The following is a 19548-nucleotide window of genomic DNA, read 5'->3' on the forward strand; positions in this document are numbered from 1 at the left end:
ACACAATCATCTCTCCTTATCCTGCACCTGCTCTGTTTCCCAGCAGGGATATGATGGGGAACAAAATGCCTAGCACAGGCTGTTCTGTTTCCTATTGATTTCCAGAGTGACTCTGCCCTTCTCAGCCCCCCGTACTGTGTACTATCCATCTAGCCAAAGGCATATTCACAGAAGCCATTTTCTGTAGAGACATAATGGGTCATTGGCCCAGAAGCTACAGAAATAGTTGTCACACAGCAGAAACATTTCCATTTCCATTTCCCTTGGGACAAACTTTGTTACGATAAATTCCCTGGTCCTGTGCAACTCAGAATGTCTTTGGTTTGAATACCCTCTTAACCAAAGCAAACTCCAAAAATGAAAAGTGAATGTAAAATGGGCTTACATTAAATACAAGAAATTGCAATCAACTTTGCCTGGAAGCCAAATGGATTTGGTGCAATTCCATACAGGGAATATTAGTTAAGGAGGAGAGAGTAGCATTTAACAGAAGAATTGAAAGGTTGATAAGGGTTCCGCAATTACTGCAGCACGTGCAGAAAAGCAATACATCAAGTGAAAGGGAGATTAACAACAAATCAGACTTAGGAGCAAACATTTTCAATAGTGATCATGGCACAAAATTGTAGCATGTTACACTCATGAAAGATTAAACAAATAAGAGCAGAGAGGGGCAGCTGGAATAGTTAGGGAGATGTAAGAAAATCTCTCCTACAAGAGATAAAGGGTTCAGATTGTTTAGCCAAGCAACTTGATGGTCAGGAAAGGAGAAAGGAGTGCAGAATCTCCTGGACAGGTGAGTGGAGGGAGGAACACGTGAAGGGTTTACCCTGGGAGAAATGTCATTTACTGAGGAATGATTTAAACATATAAAAGAGAGGTGTTACATTTGAGGTCTTCCTTAGAAATGCAAACACACGGAGGAATGGGGCTACAGAAAAAGTGATTTTCATAATGAAACTCTGGAGAATTTTGTGAGAAGAAAGTACCTAAAACAAAGGTTCCTTTGCTATGCAAAAATCCCTACAACCACTACCAGTATTGTCAAGGTGAGAGTCTCAGCTAATCTAATTGCAAGTAATCTGTCAGCAAAGCCTGATGCATTAGCAAACCTCCATAAAGAAATGCTGACAAACCATACAGGTAACAAACGCCTGGTGTTGAAAGAAAGGGAGGGGAGAATGTAAGCAGGATTAAAGCAGGCACTTCGAAATAGATGGAGGTCATCCTCCTGTTTTCTGTTCGTAGCTAAGAAACACACAGTTTGAACACAGATTATTGAAGATTTTGTGTTTGGAAGAGTATTTTCATTGGGTTTGTAGAATAATTTTTTCCTACCAATATCAGGCCTTTTCCCAGCAGACAGATAAAGGAGCACTGTCGTATTGTATTGCAATCTGAATGTCCTTACTCTAGTAGTGGCCAAGATTGTGATACTCCGCCAACACAGTGATGTTGATTTCCTCTGAAGGCTTTAACACAACTTCTCCAATGGTTCACTCACTGAGGTAAGTGAATAGAAAAAGAAATTAACTTCCTGTGACTCATACGAAGTGATTAATAACTCTTATAATCTTGAATGAGCAACTAAAACCCCAAGAGAGAATAAACTCAGTGAAAAGGAAGAGTATAGAGGAAGGAAAGGAGCATAAATGGAATGCTATCCTTTCTGTACAAGCACTAAAAGTCATGCGGAGCGAATATGGAGAAGTTGCTGGTAGTTAACTACCAGCTGACTACAGAACATGAAAGCAAATAAGGAAGATCATCACTTCATCTTTCAATGAAATTAAAGGTGTGGCAGAAGCAAAGAAGGAACAACAGTTGCTGGCTGAGCAGAGTTGTATGTACAGGTGTGAGCAGTCCCTCATACAGGTGGGAACCTACTTACATGCAGGGAGTGAAGATGCAAATCTGAGTATCATCAGAAACTCCAATGCCAACCCTTAACCTGTTGGGTATTTTGATGCTTAAAAGTAGGATCTTGGGAAATAATGACAATGCCTGTAAATTCATATAGCATGGAGTGTTATAGTTTGTCAAAGGGTGTGATTCTCAACTGCTTGATCATTTATTACTTTGAAGATCACAGTAGAAGTTGGAATATATAACTGTGTTGCTGAAATTGTCTAATATTTTTCTTCATATTCATATATTAACATGCAAATTGTTTCTAGCATTCATCTGATTAACTGTATTAGCTGAGGTTTTTAATTTTTTTTAATAGTAAATGTTTTGAAGCTAATTGAATGGGCTTAAATCTTCATTATCTTTTGGGCTTTAACAATGCCACTGCCCAGTAATAGATATGAGATGAAAAGAATTCTGGATAGCAAAATGTTAATGTCTACAGTAAGCATCCTGCTCTCCTTAAAAAAGTAACAGAAATTTACTCATGAAATGGCCTGTTGGAGTTGAATTACACTGTCTGCTTTATTTTCTTCTTATTTCACTATGGATAAAGAATGGCGGGGAGAAGCATGCCCACTTTCATTTGTTACCACTTTCTAGAAATCTTTGTGACTCTGAAAAAGGAGAATTCACTTGTGTGGAAATGAAGCGTATTGACTTTGGAAACAAGATCATGATCAGTGTTTATTTTATGTAGTACTTCAATGCCATACCCAATAGTGGGTTTCCTGTGGTATGATCGGGCATCTTGACTACGCCAATAAGTCTTTTACACCAGAGTGCCTAAACTCAGGAGGAAGGTCTTCACTCAGAGGGTGGTGAGGCACTGGAACAGTTGCCCAGAGAAGCTGTGGCTGCCCCATCCCTGGAGGTGTTCAAGGCCAGGCTGGATGGGGCTTTGAGCAACCTGGGCTGGTGGGAGGTGTCCCTGCCCATGGCAGGGGGTTGGAACTGGGTGATCTTTATGTTCCCTTTTAACCCAAACCATTCTATGATTCTAAGGATCTTTGAACTCCATGCGAACAAGGGAAATCTGCATGCAATAATTTGAAAATACGTACAAAGTAGCTAGGCTAAAATTGTGTCTGGGATGGAGTACTTTACACTTTTGAGTGCTGATTTTTGTTTTCTGTTTTCCATAAAGGGCATTTTTGTAGGAAACACAAACTAAAAGCATATGCAACCATCAAGCAATAGTGATGAAAAGCCAGATGGGTTGCTGAATCTGGCCTTTCAATATTATTGCCAGAATGCTTTTAAACAGCACTTTAGGAGCAATTGAAATTGTTCCAATGTAAAGCTTTATGGTAGCCCATATTTATAGAATGAACTTATGGATTTTCTAAGACTGCAGGCTTAGATTTTAAAAACTTCTGCCTCTTTTGGAGGAAAGAGCCTGTAACTCCAGAGGATATATGTTTTTTAATAACAATGGTTAAATAAAGAGGCATACATTTCTTAAACAAAGTGAACCCGAATTTCTTATAGAGGCTTGCTGTAATTGTGGATGTCAGTTAAATTAACTCTTAGTTTGCTGCATTTCTCACACTGTTGCACCTCAAAACGTAAGAGCTTTCTGCTGCATTAGGTGAACTGTTTGCTTTTTCCCCTCACAATGTGAAAACTAAACCCTCTTCTGGGAGAAGAGGGAAATGGGTATATTGAGAATAAAGAATTCAGCATTCTAAATAATATGTTTTGGGATTTTGGTGTAGTACCCACTCAGATGTCTGCAGAAAACCTGTGACCTTGTTGATGGTAGACAGGGAACATTCTACAGACAGCATGTCTAGGTCACTTCATCCTAAAAACAGGGCACATAGCATAACTAGTTACCTAAGAGAAGATGGAAATGTGGACAGCAAACAGCTTTACTGCTAAAGAAACAGGGATAATTCTTATGTAGATGGCACAGGAAAAACAAGATCCAATTGGAGAGGAACTTGTGATTTTCAGGTCAGGCAGGAGCCTGAGGGAGAAGCATGCTCCCCAAGTCTCTTTTGTGTCTGCTCTTCTCCTGTGTGCCATAAACAGAGGGAAGTGATACTGCACTTTGGTTCCATTGAACTAAGCAGCCTTCCTGCACAAGGGAGCTCATAGTGTGTACTACTTACGTGGGAAATTGCAAGCATGCATATACTTCATTAGGCAGCATATTATGAATCAGGGTCATAGCTGGAGTAGTTGCTTTTTTCAAGAGATACTCAGCTCCCTTGGGTAAGCAGCTAATTGCAGGAAACCTTTGAAAGCAAATGTGTGATAGGAAGAAAGCAATGAATATTGTTTATTCAAAAGACAGGAGAGGTTTCTTTGAATCAGTTCTCTTGCATAATTATGTAATTAGGGCATGTTCTATTTTAATTAAATCTCTTGCATATTCATGGCAATCCTCTGAACTTGTGGACCAATTGGCATGACTCTTTTAAAAATGCAGTTTGTGTAAAGGAATGCCCTTCAATTTTTTCCCCACTTTCATATTTATTTCAAACACATATTTCACGTCATTATACACAGTTTGCCTGGCCAATGCCCTGACTTCCCTGTCAGGACAAACTACAGTATGATGATAAACCACTAATACAAAATGGCCAGAGGAGTGTTTTAAATGGAGATGAAAAACACAAGAAGCTGCTGCTCTGAAGTACCAGTATCACAGCTGGTTTTTGTTGGAAAGCTTGACCTGTGCAAGACAGGTATCAGCAGAATTCAGAAAGTATAGTACAGTTCCCTCAGCTTTTCAAACCCAACAGTGACTCTCTGCACTTGCAGTCTGTAGCTGATCCATTTTCCCCTAATTTTGTTTCTGTTGGCCTTAGAATCACAGAATCATCTAGGTTGGAAGAGACCTCCAAGATCACCTAGTCCAACCTCTGACCTAAGACTAACAAGTCCTCCATATGAGTGTCTTTTCCTGTTCTTACACTTCTCTGACTACTGCATTAGTTTTGATTCCATCTTCCTCTTAGGAGTCTTGCTTTCTCACCTGATCCTTGCTGTCACATATGCCATTTTGTAAATTTGTTCACTGTTTTATGTGAAGGCAAACAGATGTAAGCATAGCTTTATACAATTTACCATTGAGGTGAGGCTGCACATTTTGATTTTCCACTATACCTCCATATATTCTATAAGCTTATGATTCATACCTATACATACCACAGGAATTACGTATGTGGTGCTGGGGTGATAATGCACTATAATATTCTGTCTAGACGTTAATAATACCTTTATAAAGTTAGGCTGTCACTGTCCCCTGATGACTCCCAATATACATTGTACTGCTGCATTATATTTAACTGTTTTTCATCTCAGACCTCAGTTTCTTCCATCTTCATTTCTGATTAACATGTATCCTGTGGAACATTAAACAACATGAAGAAAACACTGCGACCATTCTTTCTTCTTTAGAGGCAGTGGGAGTGAAATTGGAAGCTGCAAAGTAGTTCTTGTGACAAGTGTCACTGCATTTCTGATGAAACTCTTAAATTTTATGCATAAACCTGTGTAACAGTAGGGATCCTTCTGTGGATCCAACGTGCATCCACGACAAGGGTGTTGAAACATGCAAGCAGCACCCAACGAGCCCAGAGGGTGCACCCAGCCTTCACCTGACGATTTTCAGCCTGCTTTCCTGGGTGATTTGTACACCACAAGCTGCTGCTGCTCCAGAGGAGTTCTGCTAGAGCATTTACGAGTCCTGCCGTCACCCCGCTTTACACAACCCTAAACCTCCTCAGACACCCAAAACACCCGACACCACCATCAGCAGCGGTACCCAACCCTGGTGCCGGACCAGCCCTGCGGCACCTGACGGGGCGTTAAGGAAACACCGCATTTTGCTCCGGGCAAAGCCCAGACACGGCCTGAGCCCCCTTCCCCGGGCAACCTCGGGGCTGTCAGCGGGATGCTCTGCCCCCACCCGCTCCCCCTCGCCGCCGAGCGCCATGGCGGCGGTCGCTGAGGGGAGGGAGAAGAACCGCGCGGGGGCCGCTGGGAGAAGGAGGGGAGCCGCCATGTTGGGCGGGTCGGTGGGCCGTGCCGTGCCGAGCCGTGCCGGTGGGCGGTGTGGGGCGGTGTAGGGCGGGGGCAGCACCAGGAGCCGGGGCGGCGGCTGCCAGCAGCTGTCAGCGCCCGCTCCTCAGGGGCCGGGGCCCCTCGCCGAGCGCTCCGCGGCCGCCGCTGCTGGGCTTGTCAGCTCCTCACGGGAAGCACCGAAGGCGCCGCGGCGCCCACCCTCTTCCTCACCCCTCCTCGCCCTGCAAAACCCTTTTCCTTCCGCCCGCCCATCGCTGACATCCTCCTCCGGTCGCCTCCTTTCCTTATTCCCCCCCCCCTCCCCCCCTTCCCCTTCCCCAGCCCAGCCCCGGGCTGCGCGGCCCCCGCCGCCCCTGCGAGCGCTGCGCACATCGCCCGAGCCTGCAGCACCGAGCGGTGAGCCGGGGAGCGGGGAGGACGGGGACGGGGGGGCACCGGCCCCACACCGCTGCCTTCTCCTTCCTCTCGGCGCCTTCCCCTTGCGCAAACAACAAAAGGACCCTCCGCCGCCCCGCTGACAGCCGGCCCCTCTCGCGTGGGGTGCCTCGGCTCGGGTGGCTTGGGTTTCTTTTATTTTATCGGGATGGGAGGTGGCTTTCCCCCCTGTTTCGTGTCTCCCTGCTGATCCGCTAGAGCGGAGGCATCCCCCCGGCGGGGCTGGGGACGAGCCGGGCTTTGTCCCTTCCCCTTCCCTCCCTCAGCGCTGCGGTGCCGGCCCGGCGCCGCCCAGGGAGGGGGCCCGGGGACTGAGGGGGGTTGAGCGGGGCTGAGGGGGTTTGGAAGGGTCTGAGGGGGTCCGGAGGGGTCTGAAGGAGTCTGAGGGGGGCTGGAAGGGTCTGAGGGGGGCCAAGAGGGTCCGTCGGCCTCGCCCATCCGCCGCGGTCAGCCCGTGTCCGTGCGGCGCTTTTGTTTTTCCTTCGCCTGTACTTGGGTTTGGCTGTTGGGGTTTGTTGCTCCTTCTGAAATGGTGGAAGAAGAGGCGGAGACAGCTTCCAGCTTGGGTTTTTGTAAATAGGGACCGGATTTATATCTTACAGGTCACCCGCCCGCCGTGCTGTGCTCTGAGGTCTTACACTAAGATCTCGGCCAGATTCGTACAGTGCTAAAATGATGAAGAAAATCATGGATTAGGAACATGTTATGCTAGCAAAATGGCCCTAATCCATACCTGACTTTATTGATAACTGTATCTTTTGGGCACAGATCAATTAGACACTTTCTAGTCTTTTTCATCCTGGCTTTACGTTCCTAATATTTGTAGGTAACAAGATGTCTGATTTGTAAAGCTGCGTAGCAGTTGTCTGTGATCATAAAAAGGGACTTGCCTCCTTACTGAATGCCGTGTTATGAGCATATTGAAGCACGTTTTAACAACCAAAGCAGCATCACCTAAATTAATGCTACTGACTAGCTTTTTGAAGGCTACTAAATCAATGAGGGTGCTTTTACTCTATTATTTTTTCCCCATTACTCATTTCCCTTGATGCACATGACTTAAATGTAGCAGCGGTATTCAAGTACCAAACATGGAGTCAAAATACAGAATCAGAAAGCAAAAGCAGCTAGAAAAGAGTGAAAGTTTGTTCTTATACTTTGCTTTAAACAGCAAATTGGTGAACAGCGTCACTCATAATATAAATTCTTTCGCAGCCATGCATAAAAATATATTAAGTGAGGAGTCTCAAAATATCATTTTTGTGTTCTGGCAGTTGGCAGAAGGTTTAGTAACATTTACTCTGTGAAGTAATTATCTGTTTTACTTCCCCTTTTGTACTTGAACTTCACTTAAATAGGAAACTTATGTCCAAAGGGTGTGCATTGGAAAGCTAAAAAGGAACCTTCGAGATTCGGACAGCTTAGCATTTTAATTAAAATATATATATATATGTTTCAAACTGTTCCGGAAAATAGCTTTATTTTAATTGATTATAAATTCCAAAGCTTCAGCAAAACATGATAGAGGATATTATAACCCTAGGATTATAGATACAGTTGAAAGTAACACATTCAGCATTTACTAGAAGCAGAGAGAAAACTGATCCAGATGGTGATTCTGAGCAGAAGACCTCATATTTTGTAAGTCACTTACAGATTTTTTTTGTGAACACATGGTTTCAGAGAACCTTTTTGTGAAACTGTGACAAATATGGAAAACTAGTTGTTCCATTTAGATATGCTTTTTATATAATGCAGAACCATGTAGTAAAATGCAGAGCTTTTAAGTTGTCAGTTCCTGAAAGACACACACACAACAATGCAGTATCATTTCTGCATCATGTTGCAGTTAAAGTTTGGCAACCTTTCTGTTTCCTGAAGGATGATGAAGGAACTGGACAATTCCATTAATGAGAAATTCTAACAGCAATTCAAGTCTAAATTCCATTCATTTTCTAATCAAAGAAAATATGCTATGATATGTAATTTCAAAAGGGAATAATGCTACTCCCAAAATGTCTCGTGAAGTTGCATCAATTACTGTTCATTAAAATATTGTGACATGCCAACAGTGCCTTATGGAAACTGATTTCTAAAAAGCTTTTCTTCAGTGAAGAAAGAATCATGTTCAAAATCATAAAAGAAACTTGCAGGAGTCCAGAATACAATCTACTAAACATTTTGACAGGCAGTAATCAAAACAATGCAGTACAGATGCATAAGGGATATAAGAGCAATTGCTGCTTGCTCTGTTTATGAAGAACTTACCAAGATGATGTCAGAAAACCCTCACTTGTGTGCCACCCTTAGGCTGTATGCATCTCTCGCTGTATATCTGCGTGTGTGTTTATATGTGTATCTATATGTGTGCACACACATACCTACATGGCTGTTACTTAATTGGGAGCTTGGGGAAATACTGTAGCCTCTCATTCTGCTCTGAGTCCACTTAATGCAGCTTCTGTTTCTCTTGAGACATCGTGGGCTTGTGCAGTTACTCTTTCATCTCTTATTCTGCTTGGCTTCTCTGGAAGACCTATAAGTGAATTTATTCTGGTATTAACAGCATCTTTTCAGATGCGTATCATAATTATTTTAAAACTTAATTCAGCGTACAAATATTTGATAATAATATTATGAATATTTTCATAAGGGGACTGGAAAATAAGTGAGTTTGGGAACGTTCATAAAGAAGCAAAATATATTTTTGTATTTAAAGTTGAAGAGTATGGTAGCAGACGGTGATGAGGAAACGCCTACTAGGACTATTTAAATAAACCTTTTGTGGTCTGTCTGCTTGCAGGTATAGTTCAGCATGACACATCTATCATAAAAATGGGATGTGGCCAATTCCTTCATCATTGCAATAGAAGTGTCTAGTCACAGGCTTTTCTCTTAATACAGCCTGGATAATACTATATTTCCAAGGTGTTTTTTCATTGGTCAAGGTACCTAATATGTTTTTATAAAACAAAGTTCAGAAAAACATTTATTTGCAATGTTAACTCTCATTTTCCCTAAAACAAAATCATTGAGCAAGTAATGTCTAATAGATACCAAGCAACAAAGACGTTCATTTTAAAAAGAAGCCTTCTTGACATCAAAATAGAGCCGGTCAAAATGGTTATATCCTGAGTCATACTCAGCTTTGGGTATTTTTGAGGTAGTAAAGCTTTCCCAATAATTTCTTTAGTGAAACATTTTTCTGTGTAATAGCAGGCTGTAGAAATAAGTGTGCTTTCTTTGAAAGATTATTTATCAGTCATCAAAATCAATTAATGCCTGACAAGAAAAAGATGCCCTCATGCTAGCTTAGATTTGCTGAGATGCTTTTGTTGCTTTTACATACAGAATTTGAATCGAGCACTTTGTTAGAGGGTAAGAGCCAGAATTATAGATCCTTTCAGTGATGTAGGAATTATTTCCACAGGGTTTTGTGCGACGTTCTTTGACAGATGACACTGTGCTTGTTTTGGAAAATGTTTTATTGTCCTAGACAGTTAATATAATTAATAATGACAAGCCATAGCAGATAGGCAAGCATGAGAGCTCAGGATGTATGCTTCCAGTACCTAAAATATATTTGAGTGTGTGAACAAAGGACTTGTTCTCAGAGGGCAAACACCAAAGCACAGTTAATACTAATTTTCTTTATACAGTATAAGAAATTAGCATATGTAATTTCTCATACTTGATAGTTTCTTCAGACTGAGTTAGCTAAGAAAACAGATGCAAGTAATAGTATCTGGCTGTTGATTTAATCACTGTTTGATTCTCTGAATCCTGCTTATCTCCCTTGAGCTCTGCTGTTTTAACTCTTTTTAGTGCAGAGACGATATTTACCCTAGAAGCAGTTTTGACCTGCAGGTGGAATTGAATTGATTTTTTCAAATAATTATCGGTCACCTTTTTTTTTTTTGCTCTGAATCATGTGATCGTCTGGTCTTCTACGCCATATGCTTCCCCCCTGTTGTCTACATAAACGTGCAGGTTTTTTAACCTGGTTTCTCAATATCAGGTCTTGCTTACAGGTAGAACTACTAAAATGCATTTTGCAGGTAGTTTTAAAACTGAGCAGTTTCCTATGTTGGTTCTTTGTAAATAATTGCCATAAAACCCATTAATCATGTTAAGGTGGTGTTTGGGGCATTACATCAGACCTGTAAGTGACTTTACTATATTCTGAAGTGAGTATAGCAACAAATGTAACTCATCAGTCAGTAGTACCAGCTGCCTTATATATTGGTAGGGTTGGGGTGGTGGCTAACGACAGCCTAATTACTATGGGATTGTAACCCTGCACTTGCATGTACCCAGAAAACCATGTAAAAAGTTAATAATGCACTAATTAACATTGATAAGGTCAAGAAGTGTCTGATTTAAAACTAACCTTTTTGGTAATAGCTAATATCTGCTTCTCTTACATTGTGTATATGTTCCAGGAAACAAAGCTGTGTCTAAAAATCAAGGTTGTCATTTAAAAAAACAATACTTAACTTTTTCAAAATTATCAGATAACTGGCTGTCTATCATAAATCTTAGTATTTATTTTATACCTTATGTACAGCGACTGATTATATACTCATAAACTATTTCTTACATCATGTGCTGCTATCCCTTCTATCAGTATATTGCTGTTAATATTGTGCAGTGTCCTAATGCTGTGCTTTGTCCAGCAACAGCAGCAGTTAAAAGTTAAGAGCACACTGCAAGTGCTCTCAGTGTTTTGTTGCTCGCGTGTGCCATTCCACTGTGGAGAGGGTGGTGGTTGTAAGCTTCCTACAGGACCGCAGTGGCTGCATTCCTGCCATATATCTTGTTTGCTCCTTTCCAGCTGACAGCAGTTGACTGATTTGCCAAGCACGGCGTGCAGATTTACGGGCTAGCAGGAGAGGAGGTGGGTTCAGTGGTGGGGGTGGTTCTGCTGGTTTTGCTTCTGAACAGAATATTGTGCTTAAGACTGAATGCTTTTATGGATGTTCCTTTAGCAAACAACGTCGGGCTCTATAACGTAGGAAAGTCCCAGTTGTATCTTCCAGCTTGAGCAGCTTCCATTTCCCAGAGGCAGCTGTTGTTCCCTCATCTTCACAAATGTGTTTTGCTGCACCCCTGGCTTTAACATTGCATTTGTTCATGTGGTTAAACTGGATGTGTCCCTCCCGAGTCATGCTTAGTGTGTGTCTTGAGAGAGGAGGGATGGCTAAAAAAGCAGGCTATTTTCCCCCCGCAGGTCGATGTAGATGGTGGCTGTGTGTAATTGGATTAATGGAAGTAGCGGGATGGGGAAGGAGAGGTTACGGGTTTGAGACGGGAGGGCAGCAGCCTCATAAATTGTTTCTGCTGACAAAACAGTAATATATAATCAGTGGCTAAGGTTATAGTTGCATGTTTGTTTGGTCTGGGTGCTGCTTTATGAAGTTCCACACTCCTGCCACTTGTTCCACGCCCTCACTCTGTTAACACAGCTGTCTGTATGGCAGCGGGGTGACACAGATTTTGGCTGGGTTTGTGCTCCAGACATTTTGTGTCTGCTTAAAAAAAAAAAAGTTCCTCCTCTGATCTCATTTCTCTGTAAATCCTCTCCTATCAGATACTAGTGCATGGAAGATGTAGGAATGCAGTTGTTTATGATTTCTTCTTTGGGTGTACCCCAGTTGCACTCAGCATACTGGACGTTGCTGTATTGCAATACAGAGGGTGCAGGAGTCGTGCTGATGTTTGTCAGTGTGCTGGCACACTCGACAAGGACCTAGAGGTCTTGCTGGATTGAATTCTTGGAACAATATGTTCATTTTGAGGAGTGGTATAGATCGAGAAGGCTTAGTGGGTGCAAACCTGATCCCCGTGTCTACGTAAGGCAGAGTTCGTTTAACAGAGAGGCCGTGCTAAAAGCTGGTTGTGTTCTGCTCTGAGCGCTCTGGCACAGAGAACGCTGGTCCTTGGTGGGTGTTCCTGGTGGCTTAAAACAAAGCCCAGAGAAGACAGAAAAGGTTTTGTTATCATACTGATACTGCTTTAGCCAGATGTCCTCATTCTCAGAAACTTGTTACTCATCTGCATCTGAGAAGGCAAGAGGCACCACAGGGTGACTTTGACTGGATGGCCCAGTAATTTGCTGATACTTAATTACATCTGCTCTCCACTGCTCAGAACAGAGGTAAAGGCTGATTGATGATTCAATAACTGCTTTTAAGCCTTTCTTACTCAGTAACGGTTTCTCTCACAGTACTTTTAAGTTAAAATTATATGCTATATGTCGTTTTTAGAGTCCATTTAAATTTTACTGTTAGAACGCGATTTATAACTTAAAAAAAACCCTGAGTGCTGAGTCTGCAGAATGCAGGTAGAGATGCACAGCATATTTTTAAAAGCAGCAGTCAGTGGGATTTGAGTTACACTGCCTGTGTGTAGTTTGTGTGTCCAGTGATTCTGTTTCTTGATCCCCACCCAGTTGTTGTGCTAACAAATGGCCTGGAAATATGCTGGCTGATTTTTTTTTAATTTTTTTTTCCTCTCTCTGCTGGTCTGGCTGCACATGGAACAGTACTCAAAAATATGTGATCTGTTGCTTTTAGTGGCACAGTTGTTTTAGGAAGTGACTGTTCTGCCATCCGCAGTACTCAGGGATGCTTTCAAATCAGATTTATCCAAACGAGACCGTTTAAAATACAATATTCAAAGTGTTACTTTTAATGTCTGTTGTGTCTGTTTTCAATTTAATCTGTTGTTCTTTGCCAGTACACAAGAGGAGCGGCCTGGTGCAGCAGGACGATGGTAACTGTTAAGCGAATGTTGTAGATGCAGCCAATATTTCCGGAGTCCCAAAGGAGTCCCAGTGCCCCAGCAATCACTAAGATAAATTATGAGAGAGGGCTGGAGCTGGGGCTAAAACTGTGGTTTGATCCCTGGATGTGAGAGAGAATGCCAGGGTGACTTTGTCACGTGCTGGGCTAGGGCCTGTTGTACCGCTCTGTGCTTCTGGCCCTGATTGACTTCATCTGAGTAAGCACTGCAGATTACAGAGCACTTAAAGGGGACATGATTCACAACCTTATAGCAAAATCAGCTCTCTGCTAGGCTGGGTAAGATACACAGTGAGTGATACAAGGTTGTTTTGCTAGAGGATTGCATCATTTGCTACACTTCCTATGAGATGAAATTTGCAAGGTGTAACGTGTTAGCCTGATATCTGGCGATTGCCATTGAAAGTATCAATTTTGGTGGAATATTTAATGGTATAGAAGGAATTTTTTCTTAATATTGTGGACAACATCTGAACTATCTTGTTGTGCACCTCGTCCTGTAGTTACTTTGGAAGAATGAGGTCAGTTGGTTTGGGGGTTTTATTCCCTTCCTTAAATGTAAGGATAAAAGGGAAGGTGATTTACCCTAAAGGTTGAAGGGGAGACTCTTTGCATAGTTGGTGCATCTTAATGTAGGCTATTAGGTAACTTGAAAATCAGATTTAAGGATTTGTTAAATCTAAAGGCTGGCCCATGCTGAAGCAATGTTAGTGGATGGGGCTTTTCTGTGTGCAGGAGGAGTTGCTGGTTTTCTCAATTTTGATACAGATAACCCTTCCCTTCAACATGCACGAGCCTGCAAGAGCACCATAATCTGTACTTTCAGTGAATTGGCCCTTTATGGGAAGAATTGCTGGCAGAATTGTGAGGCAGAATGTGGCCTTCTCTGCCCTCCCTGCACGCGTTTTATTTTTGTTAAAGGTCACAGGAATGCCATAAAAAGTAAATTTGGTAAAGATTATGGGTCTGATGTTAGTAAGTGGAAGCTGATGTGGTTTTTAATGTATTGTGGAAGTCTGATTTGATGGGAACACTCTTGTACTTTTACCTAAGTGCCATCTAGAGTTAAGATAGATAACGTAAATAGATGATTACTTGACTTAGGAAAGGAGTTCATGTCCCAGAAATAAAAATGCAAAATGAAAGAACTAGAGTCAAGCTCAAAAAATGGTTTGTCTACACTATTGACAACTTAAAATTGCAAAACATATATAATTCAAACCACTTTGCAGTTACTAGACCTCTCTATTCCAGTCCCAAAGAGATTCATTCTCTCATCCGTTAGAATCAGTCTACAAAAAACATCAAGACTCAAGATTCACTGAAGACATGGCTGCAGAAGCTGATAAGCCCATCAAGAGCCAAGCACCGTTCCCACACAGAAATAAATATAGAGAGTTGGAATATTGAGGGTAAAAAATACGGGATTTGACAGTGATGATGGATTTGTAACTCAGATCGTCTTGACAGTATTTCTTTAAAAATACAGTCAAAATTTCCTTTCAATCCACTTAAAGCAGGTAATTTATGAAGCATGTCTTTGTGATAACAGCGTACTAAACTACAATACACATTTTTTTGAATAATTATCCTTGATTTTTTTCTTTGATTCTTGTGACAAATGTTTTTAATTTTCCAAAGCTAAGTATAAATATGATGACTTTAAAAATCATTCACCTTCTGCCTCCTGATGCATTTAAGAATGCTTACTCTGTCTTTATGTAACTACTCGATATAGTCGTAGATCATTTCGTTAAAATGCACCTTAACCTCCCGTGTGCACAGCGAGGTGGGCTTTGTGGTCAGAAGCACAAGGTAAATCTTGTGGCTAGTATCGTAGGGAACAGGGCAGACGGTCAGCTTTTCTTGAGGTCCGTTTGTGGCTGCTTGAAACTGCTTATTAGTGCTCACAAGAAACTAGGGAGTACTAGCTTTGGAGAAAAGCACCAGACGCTGTTTGGTGTTGACGCAGCAGTCACGCACAAAAGCAGCGACTCCCTTGCTCCGGGGGGTAGGAGGCCGAGATTTGCGGTCTGCCATCTTCAGAAGCTACGTGGGCATAACTGAAATTAACAAATTGCCATTAGAGTTTATTGTCCAAGACTACCAAGCAGTGGAAGAAGTTTGTGCTCTGTTTTATTATTCCGGAAAAGACTGGGGTTTTGATCTTACTGGGGGTCTAAAAGTATTAAATAAGTATGCTGTTTCAGATGTAGGGAAAGGCACGTGTGTACTGCCAACCTGTGACAGATGATATTAACCTCAGCTAACAGAGTTAGGAAGCATGTGCCTTCTTGAAAATACAGATTTTGGCATAATTCCTCTAAACACCTGTCTGGGTCTACTAAACACCCAGACCATGCACCTGTCAGATGGCTTGTGCACTTGCTTCAGCTTTGACAAAGAGTAATCTCTGATGTGCTACCAAGTGGCTAGAAAAGTCTTATTTCCACCTAGCTTCGTGTGAGACCTGAGATGTTAGGACTTGGGAATGTATACAGAGACTAAATTGTTCATGCTCGTGATGCATGTGGGCTGGTTCCAGCATCCAAGGAGATGCCACTTTTCAGAGAGAGAATAATCCGCTGTGATCCACTGTGATTTTAGGATATGTCACTATTCTGGTTTTTAATCACTACTGATTCTTAGTACATCAGAACGGTAAAATGTACAGGGTGAGCTATGCTAGAAAGAGGTTGATTGCATTCCTACTCGTACACAAATAACGGGGGTAATAGTAATAGTAATGTGTGCCAGGGTGCCCATACCACAGGGGATCTCTGTCTGCTGCAGTATGGGAGCAGGAGGAGCAAGATGGGATTTGGCCATGGGCTGCGGCGTTATGGAATTGCAGGCGTGGCTGAACCTAAGAGGAAATAATTGCATTGGTGGCTCATCAGCTAGAGGGATGCAGTGCAAATCTTCCCAGCTTGTGTTCTTTCAGAGCTGACAGCATCATCCTTGCTGGGAGTTATAGTTTGCTGTTACACCTTCTATTAGCAAATGTAACTTGTTGCCCTGCTTTTCTCCTTTAATCATTTTTATCTTGCAAAGAATCCAAAGGCTTCCTCAGTAAAGTATGATCTTTATAGGAAGCTATGTGGCTGAAAGATTCCAAAATATATCAAAGCAAATGCACGGTGACTGTCCTTGGGCTAAACTGGTACATAGTTCCCTTCACTTAAACATAGCTTAATGCCATGGATAGGCTTAATGATGGCCAGCGGGTTACGGAGGGCACGACGCAGATGTAGAACATGTGGCTGTGCAACCTCACCCCAGCAATGTGGTGTGGACAGGCTTCGCCCAGCAGTGTTAACAAAAAGCAACAGATGTGCTGGTCTGGTTGAAATCCCTGCAGTATTTGGGTCTTCTGGTGTCTTATGCTTCCTCGGCTTACCTTCCGAAGTGCTGAGCCCTTGCACAGTGTGAGTGTATGTCTGGTTTGCTTACCGACAAAAGAAAATGTCTTGCAGTGTTAAGGTTGGAAGTCAAATTATGAACTTGATTCTGAGCTTTTTTTGGGTGTGTGCCCTTGACATTAAAGAAGTACAAGAGTCCTTTTTATAGTATTTACCTTGCATACCTTCATTTTAACCAGGTGGTATGGCAGGCTTCTGCATTCAGGGTTAGCTCTGAGCTGGAAGCTGGCAGAAGGAGAGTAATAAAGGGGGTTATTTTTGTTTGTTTGCTTTTTTCTATTTAATTTGGATGCTTACTAGCAGGAACTTGATAGAAAAAATCAAGTTAATTCTTTTTTTAGACATGTCCTGTTCTTTTAGACATGTGCAGTTCTAAAGGCCTTCTCGCAGCTTAAGGTTGGTTGCTCGTCCATCTTTCCTGCTTCTGGTCAGCAGTTTATGGGCTCCAGTACGTGCTGCTAATTGTTCTCACTGAGTTATTTTTAAGGTAGGTTGTATATACATGTGCTAAATTACAAAGACACTTTCTGAGATCGCATATTTGGAACCCCGAGGCAGTACTGAAGTGCAGCAGTACTCTGTTTATAGAACTGGGCCAGCGAGGGTACCTCGAGTCTGACCTCCAGCAGAGCACTGCTTCCAGACGCGGTTCAAGATTTTCTGTTCTCTAGAGGCTCATACACAGATTCAAATATAGTATTGTGGCAAGACTCATATATAGCACTGGCAGTTCGTCCACAGTCCTGAATATGTCAAACACAGAGGAAAAACTACGCCGTTTCTTCAGTGGCATCAGAGATGCGTGTATCAGAATAAAATGCCTGACTGTAAAAGGTCATTGTAATTAAAAGGAGGGCAAGTCAAAGGCAAAGAGAGGATATACGTATCTTTGGGTGTGGGAATATGGCTTGTGGTGGTAGGAAATAGCCTCATGGAGAGAAAGTAACATCTTAGATTGAAAGAATCATTCTAGTGTGTGTGTATATATATCTATATATAAAAATATATTTATATATATAATATATATATATTTTAGACTTGGACATATGTGACTGTAAGCTGTAAGAGCAGTATGTTCAAACTGGATGTTTCTTCCCCGAGTCCTTTTACAAACGCCTTTGAGTGTATGAAAGACATCCCTGGGTGATTCATCCCTGCCGTTTCTGCCGAGCGTGTGCCCTGAGCTGCCTTGTTAGGAGGAGGTGCAGTTCATATAGTGGTTGACATAGTACTGCTCTCCCATGGCAGGCGGTTTTTCGTGTTTGGTGATGATCTTTTTGTGCTTGGAAAGTTTATGATCTTCTTCGAATTGTTTGAGAAGCAGTCTCCCACCCTGTGCAGATGAGCAGTAAAGCAGTTAGCAGCGTTTCGAGATGGAGGGCTCCGTGATGCAGTGAGATGTGTGCCTGGGCCGAGCCGGGAATTAATGGCTTGTAAATTGCAACTAACACAGAATGAAACCAGCACAGACAGGGTATGGAGCCTTGCTATGTAATTACGGAGATCCTAAGAGTGAAATTAGGGTTAAAAGCCCTCGAATAGACCAATTATTATTACAAAACAGTGAGCTGGTAGGTACGTATTAGAAATACAGAAAGGTCAAACTAATACATGCTGTGTCTGTGTGGAGTTTTCCAACTCATGTAAATGATGGGGCAAATAGGCATGGCAAGGAGGTCCTGTAGTTTTTACTGTTAGGGAAATTATTTACTTCTTCTTGTATGCAGACACCTTATTCTGTGTCAGCTGTCCCGTCTGTGCTTTCAGAGGAAAATTTCAGGGAGAGTTTGATTTGTTTCAGGACTTTACAGATATTTTTTTTTTCTTTTGTATTTTAAAACAGAGATGGTCAGACACTAGATGCATTTTAAAATGTATCTTCCAAGCTTTTAGTACTTAAAATGTGACTATTAAATCATGATACAGAGAAGAAACTTTTTGAGGTATATAATAAAGAAATAAAGTTTAACTCCAAGAATTACAGCTGTTTTATTATTGTCTTTAGTCGAGGAAAAAAATGTCATGGGTTTCTTAGAAAAGAGAAGTGTTCTGCCTTGATAAGTTCTTGTATGCAGAGGAGGATTTGTATGGTTGTGTGTATTCTCATTCAAGAAATCAGATATGATGTGGTATTTTGTATCTAATAAAATTTCACCTTAAACATGAACCTTTTTATTCTTTGAGGTAATTTTCAGGGAAGTGACACTTCTTAAAGTAGGTGAGTACAGAAAATTATTTGTGTTTACGAGACCCTTAAATAAGAGTTCAAGAGCTTAAGTACTTTGCTCTGATGCGTGTGTCTGTAGGAGAATTTGGGCACAAATTGTAGCGTCAGCAGTGCCAGTGCAATTGTTTTAAAAGTTTTATGGCTAAAAAAAATACTTAAACTGATTAAGGATACAGCCTGTAAGTAGTTTGTATATGGTGAGATTATCCCAGCAGCTACATGACAGTGGCCTTGGCTCTCTTTTGTTCCTGCTTCCTCTGGTTCAGATTTTTAGTATTCCCAATCTATTTCTTTGAATGAAGTAACAAAATTGATTGGTGTGAAATTCTGCAAAAACCTCTTTAGTAGGTGTAACTGTGCAGCTTTTTATAACTGTCCAAGTTCGCTATTTTAGTGTTGGAAGCAAACTGCTTCCTTTTAAAGGTGTTTGAAAAGTGGTAAGCGACTTAGTACACAGAATAGTCTGGTGGTAAATAAAACAGGATGGTAACACTCAAGATCTACGCAGGCACATATTTAATCTGATACATAAATTGACTTAAGCCAGCAGGCTAGTCTGTAACTCTGATGACACTGCATTTTTTCCCTTGATCCACAGTTTTGTTTTCCAGCTCTAAACCTTTGTGCATCTTGATTTTTATTTTTTTGGTCAGTTGTAAATTGAATTACAAAAGTAGTATTTGAATGTAGAATCCCTGCTCTGTAACAGGTAAAA

At 41.6% G+C, this 19548-nt stretch overlaps 1 protein-coding gene across 7 annotated transcripts in view; it reads left to right on the forward strand.

The window, feature by feature from the left end:
* The first annotated feature begins 5942 nt into the window (after window positions 1-5942).
* The window catches only part of KLC1 (kinesin light chain 1), a 50431-nt gene continuing 36825 nt past the window's right edge, over window positions 5943-19548 (forward strand). For 5 of the 7 annotated variants that reach the window (XM_080596331.1, XM_080596333.1, XM_080596330.1 and 2 more), the window contains exon 1: window positions 5953-6342. The gene's annotated coding sequence lies outside the window, so the exon portion shown is untranslated. Of the gene's footprint in view, window positions 6343-11254; window positions 11279-19548 lie in introns of those variants that run through there. The other 2 variants (XM_080596332.1, XM_080596329.1) reach the window with 2 other exon arrangements.

The sequence above is a fragment of the Anser brachyrhynchus genome (assembly GCF_964034855.1).
Source record: "Anser brachyrhynchus genome assembly, chromosome: 5".
NCBI lineage: Eukaryota > Metazoa > Chordata > Aves > Anseriformes > Anatidae > Anser > Anser brachyrhynchus.